This window comes from Notamacropus eugenii, chromosome 2 (genome assembly GCF_028372415.1).
Source record: "Notamacropus eugenii isolate mMacEug1 chromosome 2, mMacEug1.pri_v2, whole genome shotgun sequence".
NCBI classification, from domain to species: Eukaryota; Metazoa; Chordata; class Mammalia; order Diprotodontia; family Macropodidae; genus Notamacropus; species Notamacropus eugenii.
In genome coordinates, this window is record NC_092873.1 from 12,841,379 (window position 1) to 12,858,938 (window position 17,560).

At 42.0% G+C, this 17,560-nt stretch overlaps 1 pseudogene; it reads left to right on the top strand.

Annotated features, from left to right (window-relative positions):
* The window catches only part of LOC140522517 (pepsin A-like), a 39,235-nt pseudogene that overhangs the window by 20,033 nt on the left and 1,642 nt on the right, over positions 1-17,560 (top strand).

Sequence of the window (17,560 nt, forward strand, 5' to 3'; positions counted from 1 at the left end):
CCTTTCCCTTTCCCCTTCTTCTGCACATCGGGATTCTCCCACACTCCACCAACTCTTTTTAGGGCTCCCTAAGGACCTGGCCAGTCATGACTCCTTTCCTGTGTCAATCACAGGACTTGTTGGCACCTAATAAAGAGATAAGACATGGCTGCATTTTTATGCAGTGAAATATCTGCCTCTTAACTTTTTTTCTTTAGATTAGGCTAACTTCCTTACACGTAATTCAAGGAATTTTGTGTGATTTTTAACAGGAGTATGTAGGTAGTTGCTTTTTCCCAGATCTAATCACAAAAAAGGGACCAGATCTTCAGGTATTAAGCTAACTGCAAAAATAAATCCATACAAGATTGTTTCTTTATGTTGTGGTTGAGTCATTCTTTGTGATCCCATTTGGGGTTTTCTTGGCAGAGATAGTGCAGTGGTTTGCCATTTCCTTCTCTAGTTCATTTGATGGATGAGGAAACTGAGGCAACAGGGATAAGTGGTTTGCCCAGGATCACACAGATAGGAAGTGTCTGAGGTCAGATTATTTTTTTAATGTAGGTTTTCATAGAGATGGAAAGTAGACATATGGCTAGGAGTTATTATTGTTTTCTCAATCACCTATTTGACTCAGATCCTCTTGATTCTAGGACTGGCACTCTATCCACCATACCAACTGGCTGCTCAGTCTCTTTATGAGGGAAGTGTTTTATGAGGTGCTTTTTGGGAATGATAGGGTCATAGTGTTGATGACCTTTAAAATTCAGCTCATTGAGTCCAAGAAGCTTCTTTGAGGAGAAACAGAGCTCCTGACCTCCTGACTAGAAAATATACAGAGCCAGGAGAGGGAAAATCCAGGCAGACGCAACCACCATTAAGAAACGGGCCAGGACTCTGAGAGCAGGACTGCTTAGGTTGGTCAAGTACAAGGTGTGTTAAGACAGAAGCCCTATTGCTGAAACTTTTCTCTTAGTTTCCGGATTAGAGACCTCCCCAAACAATAATCCTATATTTCCTCTCTCCCCTTTAGCTCCTTCATGGGAGCCTAAAAGCTTTTTCTCTGAGTATGGGAAAAATTTGTTGACTTTTCTTTGTTGTAAATGTTTGCTTTGTCTTTATAAACAGTGCAAAACACCAACATTAGCTGGTTTAAGAGTATTTTTGAGACTAGAGTTGAGAGAAGGAAACGGGGAAAATATATACCAAAATGGAATGGAGATAGAACTAATCCTGAAGTGTTTTGTCATCAATGTTATCTCTGGCTGGGGGCTCAGAGCTAGCAAAAAAGATTAGAGTTACAGATCCTTGGATTCTTCTTCCTAGCATAGAGAAGGTACATTTGTACCAGAAAACCCATTGGGGCAATGAGTTAATAGGGTAGGGTAAGGGGTAAATACGGGGGGTTAAACAAAAAACCTTAATTACCACATCATCCCCTTAACATTCAAGACACAACTTTTTGAAACAGAAACTTAAAAGTGTCGTTTACTCTTTCAAAGCAAATGCTTTTCTGGAGTCAACAAACAAAGGGTAGAATGAGATCTTGTATTCTCTCAGCATTTCAATCAGTTGTATAAATATAAACATATGATCAATTATCAGTTTTTTTCAGAAGTCTTCCTGCTCTCATACCATTTATCAAGGATGCTCTTAGCACATGTATAGGTTATTTTTATGTAGGTTTTTATAGAAATGGAAAGCAGACATATGGCTCGTAGTTATTATTGTTTTCTCAATCACCTATTTTTCATCAACATAAAAGAAAAAGCAAATGACAAAAAAAGATAATTTTGACTCTATAAAAATCAAAAGCTTTTGCAAAAAACAAAAAAAAATGCATCCAGAATTTTTAAAAGAATACGGGCTATGGGGAAAGACATCTTTGCATCAACATCTCTAATAAAAATCTGACATCGGAAACCTGTAAAGAATGGACAAAAATGAATCCAAATAAAAGCCGTTCTCTAATAGACATAGCTATTCATAATTGTTCTCATTTCTGTGGACATATGAGAACAAACATTTCTTGAATAATCTCAAACCACCAGCAACCACTTAAAAAACACAAATATCAGAAATTCAAAGTAATATAACTCTGAGGTACTGCCTTAGCCTGTCAAGCTGGCAAAGATGGCAAAAGGCACTGAAATACAAGACTGGCAGGAGATTAGGAAAGTAGGCATGCTAATGTTTTGCTAGTGTCATTCAAACTGGTCCCACCATTCTAGAAATTAATATGTAGTTATTCAATAAAAGTTACACAAATATTCCTATCCTTTGACCCAGAGGTCCCACTACTGGGATTCTACTCCCAAGAATGTAGATGACAGAAAGTTCCCACATATGCTAAAATATACATAGTAATACTTTGGGGGGGGGAGTTATAGCAATAAGCGAGCAACAAATTATGTGCCCATTGAAGGAATTGGGAACTAGGAGGCACAGAGGGATAGAACACTGGAACTGGATCAGAAAGCCTTGAATTCAAAAGTGGTCATAGAAACCATGTGACACTGGGCAAATCATTTAACCTCTTCATCTGTAAAATGGGTACAATAATAGTACCTAAGGTTGTGGGAGAGGGATCAAATGAGATATTTGCAAATCTTAAGGTTCTATGTAAAACCTAGGTAGTATGAGCTATTATTAGCTAAACAAACTGTGATTATAAATATAAAGGAATATTATTGTTCCTATACTATGCTCAGAGAGGGCTGAGAAAGTCAGAGAAACTTATACAGAGCAAAGAAGGTAGAAGGAGGAAAAGAGAATACACTTAATGATTAATCATGTGAGCGAAGAAAACCAGATTTAGATTCTGGAAGTAAGCCCTGACTATTATCAGGTAATGTTTTACATGGAGAGAGAGACAGACAGAGACAGACAGAAACACAGAGAAAGAGAGAGAGAGAGAGAGAGAGAGAGAGAGAGAGAGAGAGAGAGAGAGAAGCAGAGAGAGGAGAAATGGAAGGAGGAGCAGTTCACTCATCCAAAAGCCAGTTGTATCCATTAAAACCATGCAGCTGGGGAACCTTGAGGTAATATGCTCTATCTTGTTCTACAAATACCTAGAGAATCTTTGAGATGATTTACCATCTTCTGCACATTCCCACACACCAATGTTTAACCCAAAGAAAGCCCCTAGAGTAATGTTAGACTATATAAGCTATCTTATCTTGTTGATTTCTCTGCGTTCTGAAGACTCTGGAGCCCAAGACCACCCCCAGGGAACTATTTGTAAATAGATGTGACTCTGAAAGATGCTGTTAAAAACAAATCTTTGATGAAATCAATTACAACATCCCAAGTTGGTTCTGGAGGATTGAGGCTGACAGAAGCTTCCTTGTTCTGTGTATGGAATGGTAAACTGCAAGAACAGGAGGCTGCATGTTTCATCAGGAATATTTCAAATTTGGATGATGTTGCTTCTCTACAGCTGAAGGAAAGGGTTGTGGCAGCTACCGTATCAAAACAAAATGTATCTCAATATATTTGTTAAAAATAGATCTTTGTAGCAATACATGGGCAGTCAGGTGGATGGAGTGTAACAGCTGGTGTCAGAAAGACTTGAGTTCAAATTTCGCCTCAAACACTTACTAGTCATATGAACCTGGCAAGTCACTTCACACTGTTTGCCTCAATTTCCTCATCTGTAAAACCAGGTGGAGTAGGAAATGGCAAACCACTCCAGTATCTCTGCCAAGAAAACTCCAAATGTCACAATGGAAAGAATCCTGACTTTGGAATCAGAGACCTATGGTTCAAATCTCAGCTCTGACACTCACTTTGTATGAGACTTTGGCCCTAGTCATTTAACTTTTCTGGGTTTCAGTCTCCTCATCTGTAAAATAAAGATGTCTTTTAGCTCTAAGTGAGTGTGTGTGTGTGTGTGTGTGTGTGTGTATACATCCTTTCTGGTACACTCTCCTAGTTTGCAATTACACTAATACATTAGGTCTCCAAAGAATAACTGACTACTTCAAACATTGTAATTCCTGAGCCCCCACTGGTATGATTTCCATTAACAATCTGACTTAGCTTAAAAGCTAAAGCAGAGGTATTTACTAATATGGTATAAGAGTCTATAACTGTGGCTTGTTGGCCAAATCTGGCCCACTGCCTATATATGGCCCATAAGCTAAGAATACAGGCAGCTAGGTGGCACAGTGGATAGAGCACTGAGACTGGAGTCAGGAAGACCTGAGTTCAAATCCAGCCTCAGACATTTACTAGCTATGTGACATTTAATCATCTGTAAAATGACCTGGAGAAGGAAATAGCAAGTCATTCTAGTATCTTTACCAAGAAAACCTCAGATGGGGTCACAGAGTGTCAGACACCACCAAAACAACTAAACGATAACAAGAGCTAAAATGTCTTTTAAAATGTAAACTGTGCAAAATTTTGCAAAAAGTAAAAACCACTCAGCTCAAGAGTCATACAAAAATAGGTGTCAGGCTAGATTTGGCTGTCAAGTTGTGGTCTGCTAGCCTCTAATTTAGAAAAAAATTAGTGTAAAATATTTTCCCCAAAGTCTGGGTCATGTTCTTCCACAAATATACCCACATCCCTGAGAAGAATGAGCTCAAGCTGAGAGCACAGTGGTTTTGAGGTACACATGGAGGAAGCACTTGGTACATACTGAATGCTTCTATTGGTCACAAGAGTTCACACTGCCTGGATCAGCCTCCTTTCTTGGGTGACTGGTCTTTCTACATCTGTCTGACCTCAGTATGTCTCTGCTCCCAGTTCAGACAGGCACTTCCTCTGCCATCAGCCACTGCCCCTCTGGGAGCCAGCTTCCTACTAGATACTGTAACCACCACCATGCCAGTGGACAACATCACTGCCACAGCTTCAGACCTCTAGAACTTCCAAGATTCACAAGGTCACGTGGATACTTCCATCTCTGAATATTCAATGGCCTAAGACCAGCAAGGACTAAACTCAAAGAGGCTGTGCACACCAACTTGGACAGAGAATAGCTGCTCCCTTCCCCAACTCTCAATACTAACTTGAAATAGTCTACATATTTCACAGCTGGAAAGATTTTTTTTTAACTCCCAAGAGCCCAGTAGCTTGCTTTTGTATAACCCCTGAGTCATCAGTTCTTCTGGCCTGGCAATCAATTAAAGAACTCTGTCCTCATGGCTAGAAGTGGCACCTCCCCCTCCCCCGAGCTTCCTGATGGCAGAAATAAACCACAGGAAATATCTGGGCATGCTTCAAGGAGTGGTCAATAGTCAACGGTGTGTTGATAAATGTTTAACAATCAGCTCTCCAAAGCCATACAACATACTTTTAAGTTTAATTAGTATTTATTAACATTTTCTCCATCACTTTCTTAATTTTAGATGATCAACAAAATGACAAGTAACATTTATTGATGTTCAAAGTGTAAATGTTCACCCTAAAAATTGAACGGTTAGCTCTCACAAGCCAATACAAGCTGGCTCCAACACAGCCCTACCCTTGTAGGACATTCCACCCATGTTAACACCTCCCTTCACCCCAACAAACACACACACACACACAGATATGTTTATTTATTTGTTCATTTGCTCATTTGTTAATTTAGTCATGGACATATAGGACTAATGGACCCAGACCCAGAGCTGAACAGTTAGAGGAGAAGGAGCAGACTGGCCCTTGAGAGATTAAGAATTTGTGTAGTGACCCCCCCCCCCAGGCTTCCTCCTGAAATAAAACCTCATATTTTTAACCTCAATGTTCTTCCAGTCATGTGATATGACAGTAAGCCATAGAATGTTACAGAAATGAAATAGTGGGTCACCCAAGGGATGACGAAGATGGGCGTGGTGGGTAAGAGCAGGCTACAACACAATTCTTGAAAGGAAAGGCCTTATAAAGGATGTCTTCAGAGAAATGTATGGTTGAAAAACAAGAAGGGCCAATAGTGTAGAGAGAGTGAAAGATAAGGTGATTCCATTCGATTGTAAGCTCCTTGCAGGCAGGGACTCTCATTTGCCCCTTTTTGCATGTCCAACACTCCTGGCACATAGTAGGCATTTGACAAATGTTGGTTGATAGATTGATTAGCCCTGCTGCTCCATTGGTGTATTCTCAATATCAAGTGATTGCCATGGAGGCCCCCACCAACATATGCTGGGTGTCCAGCCTGTGGAGAACTTCTCGGGTTGGAGCCAGAGAAGACAGGCCTGGATGGATCGGGATTGGCCCAACTGGAGGGGTGAAGCACACATAGTGATGGGATCATACATGTGTTGGCCACTAGATCTGAGTTTGCTCTGTTTATTCTATGACCAGTCTTATTTGGGAATTTGTGATTTTATTCCTGTCATTGATCATGCTGAACTCATTTCTAGTACTCTGTTTCTTGGGTTCGTATTCATTTGTGGCTGTCAGTTGAAGTCAAAGCAAAACTGAATCCAAGAAAAATAAAATTGAAAAATGAGGGCATGAGACTGGCTGGTCTCTAAGGTCCCTTTGAGCCCTGAGCCCTGGATTCTATGAATCAAAGATTCTCTCTTTTTGCTCCCACCCCTCCTCCCTAAGTCTTCTCCTCCAGGGTTAAACATCTCCATTTCCTTCAGTTAGTCTTTATACCGCTCAGTCCCAGACCATCTGCCATCTTGGTTTCCCTTTCCTCGATATTCTCCAGTTGTCCATGTCCTTACTTCAAAGCGTTGCTCAGAACTGAACATGGAGCCCCAAATATGCGCTGACAGGGCCTCATACAGCAGAATCATCACCTCCCTCTTTGCAGACACTGTGCCTCATTCAACAAAGCCTCTTTTAGCTTCCCTCGACACTATGTCACATGTTGACTCATGCTGACCTTACCCTTTGCTAACTGGAAAATACCAGTTGGCCTTCATTGACCTTCAAGCTCGGTCTCCTCTTATCCTTCCTCGCTGGCAGGGAAAATATCTCAGAGGACTCCTTTCTGGAAACAGTGTAGCCTTCTCCAATCACACTGATTCCCTCCTCCCAAAGGTTTCCCCTGCTAGGATATTCCCCTGTCTCTCTAGGGGATGGACTTCTGTGCTTTGGGGTTATTTTTCCATATTGTTTGGCCAAGAAGAGGTCATAGCCCAAGCTGGGCCAGGATCTTCCGGGAAGAGTCATCTACCCAGACCACTGACCTCCTCTCCTTGACCGTGGGCCATCGACAGTTCACGTGTAAGGATGAGATCTTGTTCTGGGCTCACACATTCCAGAACATTTAGAGCTAAAAGCACTTTGGGATTCTTTGTCTGACTCCTCATTTTACAGCTGAGAAGGACTGAGTTTCATAAGGAATAAGGGGCAGAATTGGAATTCAAGGCCCTCTGGTTCCAAACTCAGGGCGTTCCCCATGACTCTGTTACCTCACACTCCCATCATAGGGTATGGAAATAAAAGGATCCTCAGAGGTCGCCTGGTTCAGTCCCCCTATTACAAATGAGAAAATGGAGCTCAGAACAGAGAAGTCCAGAGCCACATAGGAGACTAAACCCTTTCACATGAGGCCTTCTCATTCCAAAGCCAGGGCTTTTTCTACCCCTGGCATCCATTCTGATTCTTAGAGCTAGAAGAAACCTTCATTTTACAGATGTAGCAAGTGAGTCATAGACACAAAAATCATTTGTTCGTGGTCTCAGAGTAATTTACAGAGTGGGGATACAAGCCCCACAGTACCAAGTCCTCTGACCCAAATTCCAGGGCTTTCCTACTCCATAAACAAATACAAGCTTGTAGGCTGGATGTCACCTTGAATAACAGCTAACACTTATATAGCACTTTGGGAGGTTAGGTGGTTCCATAGCGCATAGAGCACTGGGCTTGGAATCAGGAAGACTTATTTTCACGAGTTCAAGTCCAGCCTCAGACATTTACTAGCTGTGAGAACCTGGGCAAGTCTCTTAATACTGTTTGCCTCAATTCCTCATCTGTAGAATGAGCTGGAGAAGGAAAGGGCAAACCACTCTAGAATCTTTGCCAAGAAAACCCCAAATGGGGTCTTGAAGGGTCAGATGTGACTGAAAGACAACATAACTATAGAGCTTTAAGGTTTGCAAAGTACTCTCATATATCATCTCATTAGCTCCTCACAACCACTGTAAGGGACGGGTACTATCATTATATCCATTTTACAGATGATAAAACTAAGGCAAAGAAAAGTTAAGTTACTTGTCCAAGGTCACACACATAGTAAGTGCCTACAATAGGATTCAAATCCAAGTCTTCTGTCTCCAGGTCACATACTGCCTCTGCAGGTGAACATTTCTTTCCAGGTATGGGGGTTTTATTTTCTTATTCTACCTACATTCCATCTGCATCCACCCCAAGGAGTCAGGATATTCATCCAGTCGCCTCTTTCCAAAGGAAAGCCAAAAGGAAAGCCTGTGAGGCTCCATTCTTGGGGTGACTCCAAGTCAGAGGGAGGGCCATGGGCACAGGTCCAGGATGGGAAAGGGTCAGGATAAATGAACTTTTCACAAAATGACCCAACATGTTTCCTTCTCAAGGGGAAAGACCAGGAGACCTATGATGAGAGAATGGAAAATATGTCCTCAATGTTAAGGAAAGTTTACTGCCCAAAGTGGGGGGTGGGGGGAGGAAACCTTGATGGAAACATTTTGGGGGCATTGGCTGCAGAGCCAGCATGGCCTCAGCTTGGAGAGTTTCTTGGTCAGTAAGTCTCTCTTCAGTGAATCTCTGAATGAATGAATGAATGAACAAACAGATGAATGAATGAACAAATAAATGAATGAAAAAGAATTTATGAAGCAGTTACCATGTGCCTGGTTCTGTGCTAAGCACAAGAGAGAGACATGCTCTGTTGTGGAGCAGCTCGAGTTCTGATGGGGAAGAGGACACGCACAGAGGCTCAAGATGGAAAAGTAGGAATTCTGGCAAGGTCAGATCAGAGGTCACTTGCCAGCTGAGAAACAGAGGTTTGGAGATGTCCCCAAAGTGGTTTGGTGACCTGGATAAGATCCTGTCTGACTTCCCTTGCCCCTGCTAGGAAGGCAGGGAGGTGGTGAAGTCAAGCTAGGTGTGAAGTCAGGAAAACCTGGGTTCAAATCCTGTTTCAGATCCTTACTAGCTATATGATGCTGATCAGATTTCTTAACCTCTCTCTGCCTCAGTTTCCTCAACTATAAAACCTATTTCATAGAGTTGTTATGAGGATCAAATGAGATCGTTTTTGTCAAGCCCTTAGCACAGTGCCTGGCACATGATGGGTACTTAAGAAATGCTCATTTCAGGGGCAGAACCAAGATGGCGGAGTAACTGCAAGGACTTGCTAGTGCTCTCCCCACAAACCCAGCCAAATATCTGTAAAAAATTACTCTAAACAAATTCTGGAGCTGCAGGACCCACAGAATGACAGAGTGAAGCAAATCTCCAGCCCAAGACATCCTGGAAGGTCACTGGGAAGTGTGTATCGTGCTGCGCTGGGAGCAGAGTACAGTGTAATGTGGGCCGTGTTGACACAGATGGGACCTGAGCAGGCCTTGGGGGGACTGAATCTCGGGCACTTCTGGTGGTTTCCAGACTTCATGCCCCAAAAACGCCAAGGACAAATTGAAAGGTCAGTAGAAAAAAACAATGGGAGTAGAGTGGTTAGGCCCCAGTCCCAGAGTGTTGGAGGGGGTGGAAGAGTACACCAAGGAGAATTCCACAGCAGCAGCAGCAGCCACTGTTTCTGGAGCTCTAGGCTTACAGATCGTGGGAGGATCAATCGGATGACAGTATACCCCTGATCCCCACTGAGAGCAGAGAACTACCTTGACAAAGAGCTCAAAAGTCAAGTAAATAGCTGGGAAAATGAGTAAAAACCAGAAAAAAGAATCAAACTATAGAATCTTACTTTGGTGATAAGGAAGACCAAAGAGGACAAACAGAAGACAACAAAGTTAAAATTTCTCCATCCAAAATCTCCAAGAAAAATACGAATTGGTCTCAGGTCATGGATGAGCTCAAAAAGGGTTTTGAAAATCAAGTAAGAGAAGTAGAGGGAAAATTGGGAAGAGAAATGAGAGTGATGCAAAAGAGAGAGGCTGAAGAAAATAACACTTAAAAAAATAGACTAACCCAAATGTCAAAAAGTCAACGAGGACAAGAGTACCCTAAAAAGCAGAACTGGCCAGATGGAAAAGGAGGTCCAAAAGCTCACTGAAGAAAATAATTCCTTAAAGATTAGAATGGAGCAGATGGAAGGTAATGACTTTATAAAAAATCAAGAAATTATAAAACAAAGCCAAAGGAATGAAAAAAAATAGCAGACAATGTGAAGTATCTCATTGGAAAAACAACTGACCTGGAAAATAGAGCCAGGAGAGACAATTTAAAAATTATCGGACTACCTGAAAGCCATCATCCAAAAAAAGAGCCTAGACATCATCTTTCAAGAAATTATCAAGGAAAACTGCCCTGATTGTAAAGACAACAAGTAAAATAGATATTGAAAGAATCCACTGATCACCTCCTGAAAGAGATCCCAAAAGGAAAATATTACTAGGAATATTGTAGCCAAATTCCAGAGCTCCTAGGTCAAGGAGAAAATTTTGCAAGCAGCTAGAAAGAAACAATTTGAGTATTGTGGAAATACAATCAGGATAACACAAGATCTAGCAGCTTCTACAGTAAGGTATGGAAGGGCTTGGAATAGGACATTCCAGAAGTCAAAGGAACTGGGATTAAAACCAAGAATCACCTATCCAGCAAAACTGAGTATCATACTTCAGGGGAAAAAATGGTCATTCAATAAAATCAAGGACTTTCAAGCATTCTTGTTGAAACAACCAGAGCTGAGTAGAAAATTTGACTTTCAAACAAAAGAATCAAAAGAAGCATGAAAGATAAACACGAAAGAGAAATCTTAAGGGACTTACTGAAGTTGAACTGTTTATATTCCTAGATGGAAAGATCATATTTGTAACTCTTGAGATTTTTCTCAGTATTAGGGGAGTTGGAGGGATTATACACATATAGACAGATGGCACAGGATGAGTTGAATAGGTAGGGATGGTATTTAAAAAATTAAAATTAAGTAGTGAGAGAGCAATATATTGGGAGGAGAAAGGGAGAAATAGAATAAGGCAAACTATCTCACATAAAAGAGGCAAGAAAAAGCTTTTTCAATGGAGGGAAGAGAGGGGAGGTGAGAGGGAAAGAGTGAACCTTACTCTCATCACATTTTGGTTTAAAGAAGGAATAACATGCACACTTAATATGGTATGAAAATCTATTTTGTACTACAGGAAAGGGAAGGGAAGGGGATAAGCAGGGGTGGGAGGTGATAGAAGGGAGGGTAAATAGGAGAAGGGGGTAATTGGAAGCAAACGCTTTTGAGGAGGGATAGGATCAAAAGAGAGAATAGAATAAATGGGGAGAATAGGATGGAGAGAAATATAGTTAGTCTTTCACAATATGACTGTTATGGAAGTGTTTTGCATAACTACATATGTATAACCTATATTGAATTGCTTGCCTTCTCAGTGGGATTGGATGGGGAGGGAGGGAGAGTAGTTGGAACTCAAAGTTTTAAAAATGAATGTTAAAAATTATTTTTACATGAAACTGGAAAATAAAACATACAGGCAATGGAGTATAGCAATTTATCTTGCCTTACAAGAAAATAGAGGAGAAGGGGATAAGAGAAAGGAGGGATATGATAGAAGAGAGGGCAGATTGGGGAAAATGGTTATCAGAATTCACACTGTCTTGGGGTGGACAGAGGGAAGATGGGGAGAAAATTTGGAATTCAAAATCTATTGAAAGTGAATGTTGAAAACTAAAAATTAATTAATTAAAAAAAAAGAAATGCTTATTTACTCCCTCCCTCTCTCCTTACTTCCTTTCTTCCCTCCTTACCATTCTTCTAGTATTTGGTTTGATCTATTTTTGGAATCTTCCTTCTTCCCTCCCTTCCTGACTTCTAGTATTTGCTTTGATCTGTTTTCAAAAGCTTTTGAGTATCTTGACTTTACCACTTTGCTACTTGTGTGACCTTGGCCAAGTGACTTCCTCTCTTGGCCTCAGTTTCTTCATATGTAAAATAAAGGCTTTGGTCTGCATAGCCTTGGAGGTCTCTTCCAGCTCAGAGTCTGTGATCCAAGATCCGAAACTCTAGAAGACAATGTCCCTGCTTTCAAGGAGCAGAGCCACTCTCCTCTGGGAGTCCTTGGGGCAGAGAGCCAGGGAATGCTAATGTTAAGTTCGTCATCAGTATCTCATCCCTCATCCTGGCTAGCTCTCCAAGAGCCCTTCCAACTCAGCATCCTTGAGCCTGAGAACCTATGAAGCCCAAATTCAAGGGGATTAAAGACTTCCCAATCTCACTGTGGTTGCCATTGTATCAGCCTTCAGCAGATGGGTCGAACAGAACAGTTGGATTCTTTTCCCCACTAAATCCAACCGCCTCCCAACTTGTCAGTTTCTGTGGAGGGCACCATCATCCTTTCAATGACCCATATGAACAACTGTAGAGATATCCCCAACTTGGCACTCTCTCTCATCCCACAGAGCTGAGCAGTTGCGGAGACTTGCTTTTTCAGCGTTCTCAGGATATCTCATCCATCTCCTCTCCCCATTCACACAGCCCTCCCTCCCTCTCTAGTCCAGACTTTCAGCTCCTCTCCCTTGAATTCTTGGTGAGCCTCCCAATGGGTGTCCTTGGCTCCATGCTTTCCTCTCTCCAATTTCTCCTGCACATGACAGCCAAACTGAGTGAACCTGTCAATGTCTTCTGTTTCCTCTAGAAAGAAGTGCAAACTCCTCTATTTGGCATTGAAAACCCTACCCAAATTTGCTGTGGCCCAGTATTCAGACTTCCTTCTCCTTATCCCCCTTCCCATGCTCTCTATCCCAGCCAATTTGGAACCAACGACTCCAAGAGGCGGAGGAAAGAAATGGGAGACCATCAGAACAAAATCACAAAGACAAGACATGGAGTCTCTTTTGTGGGGACTAGAGGGAAGTTCAGTTCAGTTGGATTTTAGAAAACATAAAGTGGTACAATGATAACAAACCCAGAAAGGTAGGAAGGAGCCTGGTTGAGAAGGGCCACTTCTGAAAGCAACTGAGATCCACTTGGAGTTGAGGGGTAGTATGGTCAGACCTACCTTTTAGGACAATCCCTCTGACAGCTCAACTGTGTGAAGAATGGAGACTAACTAGGAGATCAGTGCAATTTTCTGAATAAGAAGTGATAAAGGCTGAACAAAGGTGGTGCCTGCATAGACAAAGAACAAGACAGAATAGCATGGGAGGTAGAAACAATAAGGTTCAGCAAATGATATGAGCAAGTGAGGGTGAGATGAAAGATGATTTTGATGAGGAAACTGAGTCACAGAAAGATTAAGTTAGACAAGATCTCCATCAATCAATTGATTAATAAGCATTAATTAAGCACCTACTGTGTGCAAGACATTGTGGTAGGTGCTGCAGATAAGAGAGAAAGAATGAAATAATCCCTATTTTCAGGGAGTTTTAAGTCCCACTAAGGATGGGATAAAATACTACTGGTATGTACTCTCTCTGCTTCTAGCCCACCCAGGGATGCTCTAGTTTTATGGCAGAGACCCTGGATTAATTTGCCATTTCCTTCTCCAGTTTATGTTACAGATGAGAAACTAAGGCAAACAGGGTGATGTGACTTGCCCAGGGTCACACAGTGAGTGTCTGAGGCTGGATTTGAACTCAGGAAGATGAGTCTCTCTAATTGTAAGCCCAGAGCTCTGTGCACTATGGCACCACCTAGCTGAGTAGCATGTGGGCAAGGACTATTCTGAGTTTAGTCTTTGTCTACCCACTGCCTAGTACAGAGCCTGGCACACAGTTGGTACTTAACAAGTGTTTGTAACTGACTGGCTGATCTGTGTATTTTCTATGAATATTCTTACCTTCTTCCACACTTACTCAATGCTTCAAAAATTCCTTGGTGCAATTGTTCCTTCTGCTAATATCGATCTCAACCCCTCTGTAATTTAGTAGATGCTTCTTGAAGGTGATGGTGGCTAAAAGCATCATCCCCCTACAGTCAGTCTTGGAAAGAGCCTCTTCTCAGACTGACTAGGACGAATCTTTGGGCCCTGGTCACAGAAAGAGTCCATCACCTGACCTGTCCTTGAAGCTTGTCTGGCCAGATAACACCTGCTAGCACACATTCTTGGCTGGCCTGGGTGGAGTCACCCCGCACCAGGATTAGAGGGATTAGGGCAGAACACCAGGAGACAACTTCAAGTCCAAACCATGGAAATCACCAGAATACTGAGTGGGCACTCAGGAAGGAGTCAAGGATGACCAGGGGTCACCTTGATGATGACCTCATTCCATAGGATCCAAGAGGGCTCCACTTGATACCATGGTTCATTCTCCATACCCCAGGTCAGGAGTCCTAGCACACCAACCATCCCATCCTACATTCCTCTCATGTACAATGATTTCCCCAAGATCTAGGCCCAAGACTATGAATTCCACAATAGAGCAGGCCTTCATGATTTACATAACTAGAAGAAGAAATTCATAGGATCGCAGGTTCGTGGTTTGGGAGCCATAAAGGACCCACAGAAAATTAAATGTAGAAATATTAACATAAAATATTGGTTACTAAAGCTAAGAGGAACATTAGAACTTAGAATTTCAGAGGTAGAAGGAAGCTTTAAACATAGAATACAAGGTCAAAGCTGGGAGGGGCTCTAGAGTATAAAACACACAATATCAGAGCTGGAAGGAATCTTTGGTCAGAGAATGTTAGAGTTAGAGGGGACCTCAGAACATGGGACACACAGTGTTATAGCTGGAGAAGACCTTAGAACATGGAACATAAAATGTCAGAGCTGGAAGGAACTTTAGAACATAGAATACAGAATTCCAGAGCTAGGAAGAACTCAAGAATATAGACTATAGAAGGTCAGAGCTGGAAGGAACCTTTGATCATTGAATGTTAGAGCTACAAAGGAACTTAGAATGTAGAATACAGAATGTTAGAGATGGAAGAAAACTTAGAACATAGAATACAGAATTTCAGAGTTGGGAAAAGTTCTAAAACATAGGATGTAAAATATCAGAACTGAGAGGGATATTAAACATAGAAAGCTAGAGCTACAAGAACCTTAAAATATATATCACAGAATGTTAGAGTTGGTAGAAACCTTTGAACTTAGAATATGGAATTCAGAGTTGGGAAAGACTCTAGAACATAGAATACAGAATATCAGAGCTGAGAAGGAACATTTCATCATGGATGGCTGGAGCTAGAAATAATATTAGACTATAGATAACAGAATGTTAGAGTTAAAAGGATAGAATACAGAATTTCAGAGTTGGGAAAGACTCTAGAGTATAGAATCTAGAGCATCAGATTTGTGTGGGACCTTAGAACATAGAACAAAGAAAGCTAGAGTGGGGAGGAACTTTGAAGAACCACCATGCTACCCTTCCAGTTTTATGATTTGCCAAGCACTTTAAAGCCACTATCTCATTTGTCCTCATTTGTCAGTCATAGGAATTCAACTTAATTGAATAAACATTGATTAAACATCGGCTATGCACCAGGCACCATGCTACCCTGCCGGAGCTACCAAGACAAAAACACAAAACCAAAAACAAACTATCCCTGCCCCAGGAAGCTTCCATTCTACTGGCATCGGATGAACTCATTTGGGGGATGTTTACTTCAGTTTTGCTCTTGGGGGTTCCCACCAATGGCCACTTTCAAGGTTGCCTTTAATTCATCTTGTCCTAAGATTCTAAAGTCAGTGGCTAAAGACACAGGCAGGATCTCATTGTGCACATTCCTCTCTGCCTACATTTCTGGCCCAGAGCCTTCAGGAAGGGATTATGGTAGACCTATCTGCCACCGGGACATTCTTCAAAATATGGCTAAGGGTACAAAGAAAGATCTTCTCAGGAGACCAACTGCTGCTGGCCAAGGGAATTTTTTAGGTAATTACAGAGAGCTCAAAGTGAACCAAGAAACCAAAGCCCTCCTGTCCCTTCTAGCCCTCCTTCCTCACTCCACTTCAGGTCAGTTCTCTCTTACTTCATCCCCCTACCTCCCCCTCCCCCACATGCACACACATGCACACATACACACACATATGCACATGCACACACACACGGAAGACAAAAGCAGAAAGAAAAGAACTTTAAGTTGCTGCTCTCAAGGAACATACATTCTACTTGGGGGCAGAAAAAGTCCATACTGGTGATTCTTTCCCCTCTAAAGCACTAAATAGACACTATCACTAATATATGTTATGAGGCAATTTTCATGTATAAAAATAGGTTTGAGAAGCAGCATGAAGAAGAGTGAGGGGCACAAGATTTGGAGTCAGAGAACCTGAGTTCAAATGATGATTCCCACCACTTATAAATTGTAGTGGGCATCTCAACCTCTCTAGACCTCAGTTTCCTAATTTGTTAAAAAATAAAGTGAGGGGGTTGAGCTAATTGACCTCTAAAGTCCTTCCTAGCTCTACATCTATGGTCCCAGGCTGGATTGTCTTTGTTTTGTCCCCAAATGTCCCTGACTCCCCTTTGTCCCTAGGCTTCTCCCTAGGTGGAGCTCACTGTTAGTTTCTGTGGACTCCATCAGTATATGAATTGTAAGCCCCAGGGTATTCCACAGCCCAGGACCTCTGGGGAGCATCTCCAAAATCGGAGAGCTGTTTTATGAGGATATTTGGAGTCTACAGAAGATCAGGGTAGTGTTGTTCATTTCTTTTTGCTGGTCTTTTGGGGAATGTCTCTAGGCTCTTCTTTGTGTTACCCCATCTCCTATCCCCCTGCTCATGGGACAGTGACCAGAGCACAGGCTCTAAAGTCAGAGGACCTGGGTTCAGATCCAGACTCCTTACATGTACAAAACCCTGTGATTATAGGCAAGTCATTTAGTCTCCTTGGGCCTCAGTTTCCTCCTCTGTACAATGATTGAATTAAATTGCTTCTGAGATCCCTTCCAGTTCTGGAGTTCTGGTTCTATGCTGTGTGCAGAACATTGTGTTAGGGGCTGGCCAAAGTGCAGGATTTGTGGGAGATACTCACTGTCTCTACTCTCTTGGACAGTTATGACAAATTACATGATACACATGCAGGTTCAAATCCCCAACCCAGTACACAATTAGCTGTGTGATCCTAGATTAGTCACTTTACTTCTCTGGCCTCAAGTTGATGATTGATGACTGGTGTATGATCTCTCAAGTCCCTTTCAGGTTTAGCTCTAGGACCCTATGTGTGACCTTCAGCAAATCACTTTCTCTCCCTGGGTCTCAGTTTCCTTTTCTGTAAAATGAAGGTGTTGTTTTAGATGGCCTCTGGGGTCTTAGATGTAGGATCCTATAATCCTGTCCCTCCCCCTACTTCCCAATGCTGTCCTCTCAGAGCCTTCCCTCACTCTACCCTAAAAGCAGTACTCCTGTAAGAAGGACCAAATTAGACTTTGGAATCAATGTCTGAAGCTAGAAACAGAACAAATATCTCGTTCTGGGAGCACCATTTTTAGGAAGGATATGGATGAACTAGGATGTCCCAAGGAAGTCATGGAGGTGGATGAAAGACTTTTAGTTGGTGCCCTATGATCACTTGAAGACAATGGAGGCTT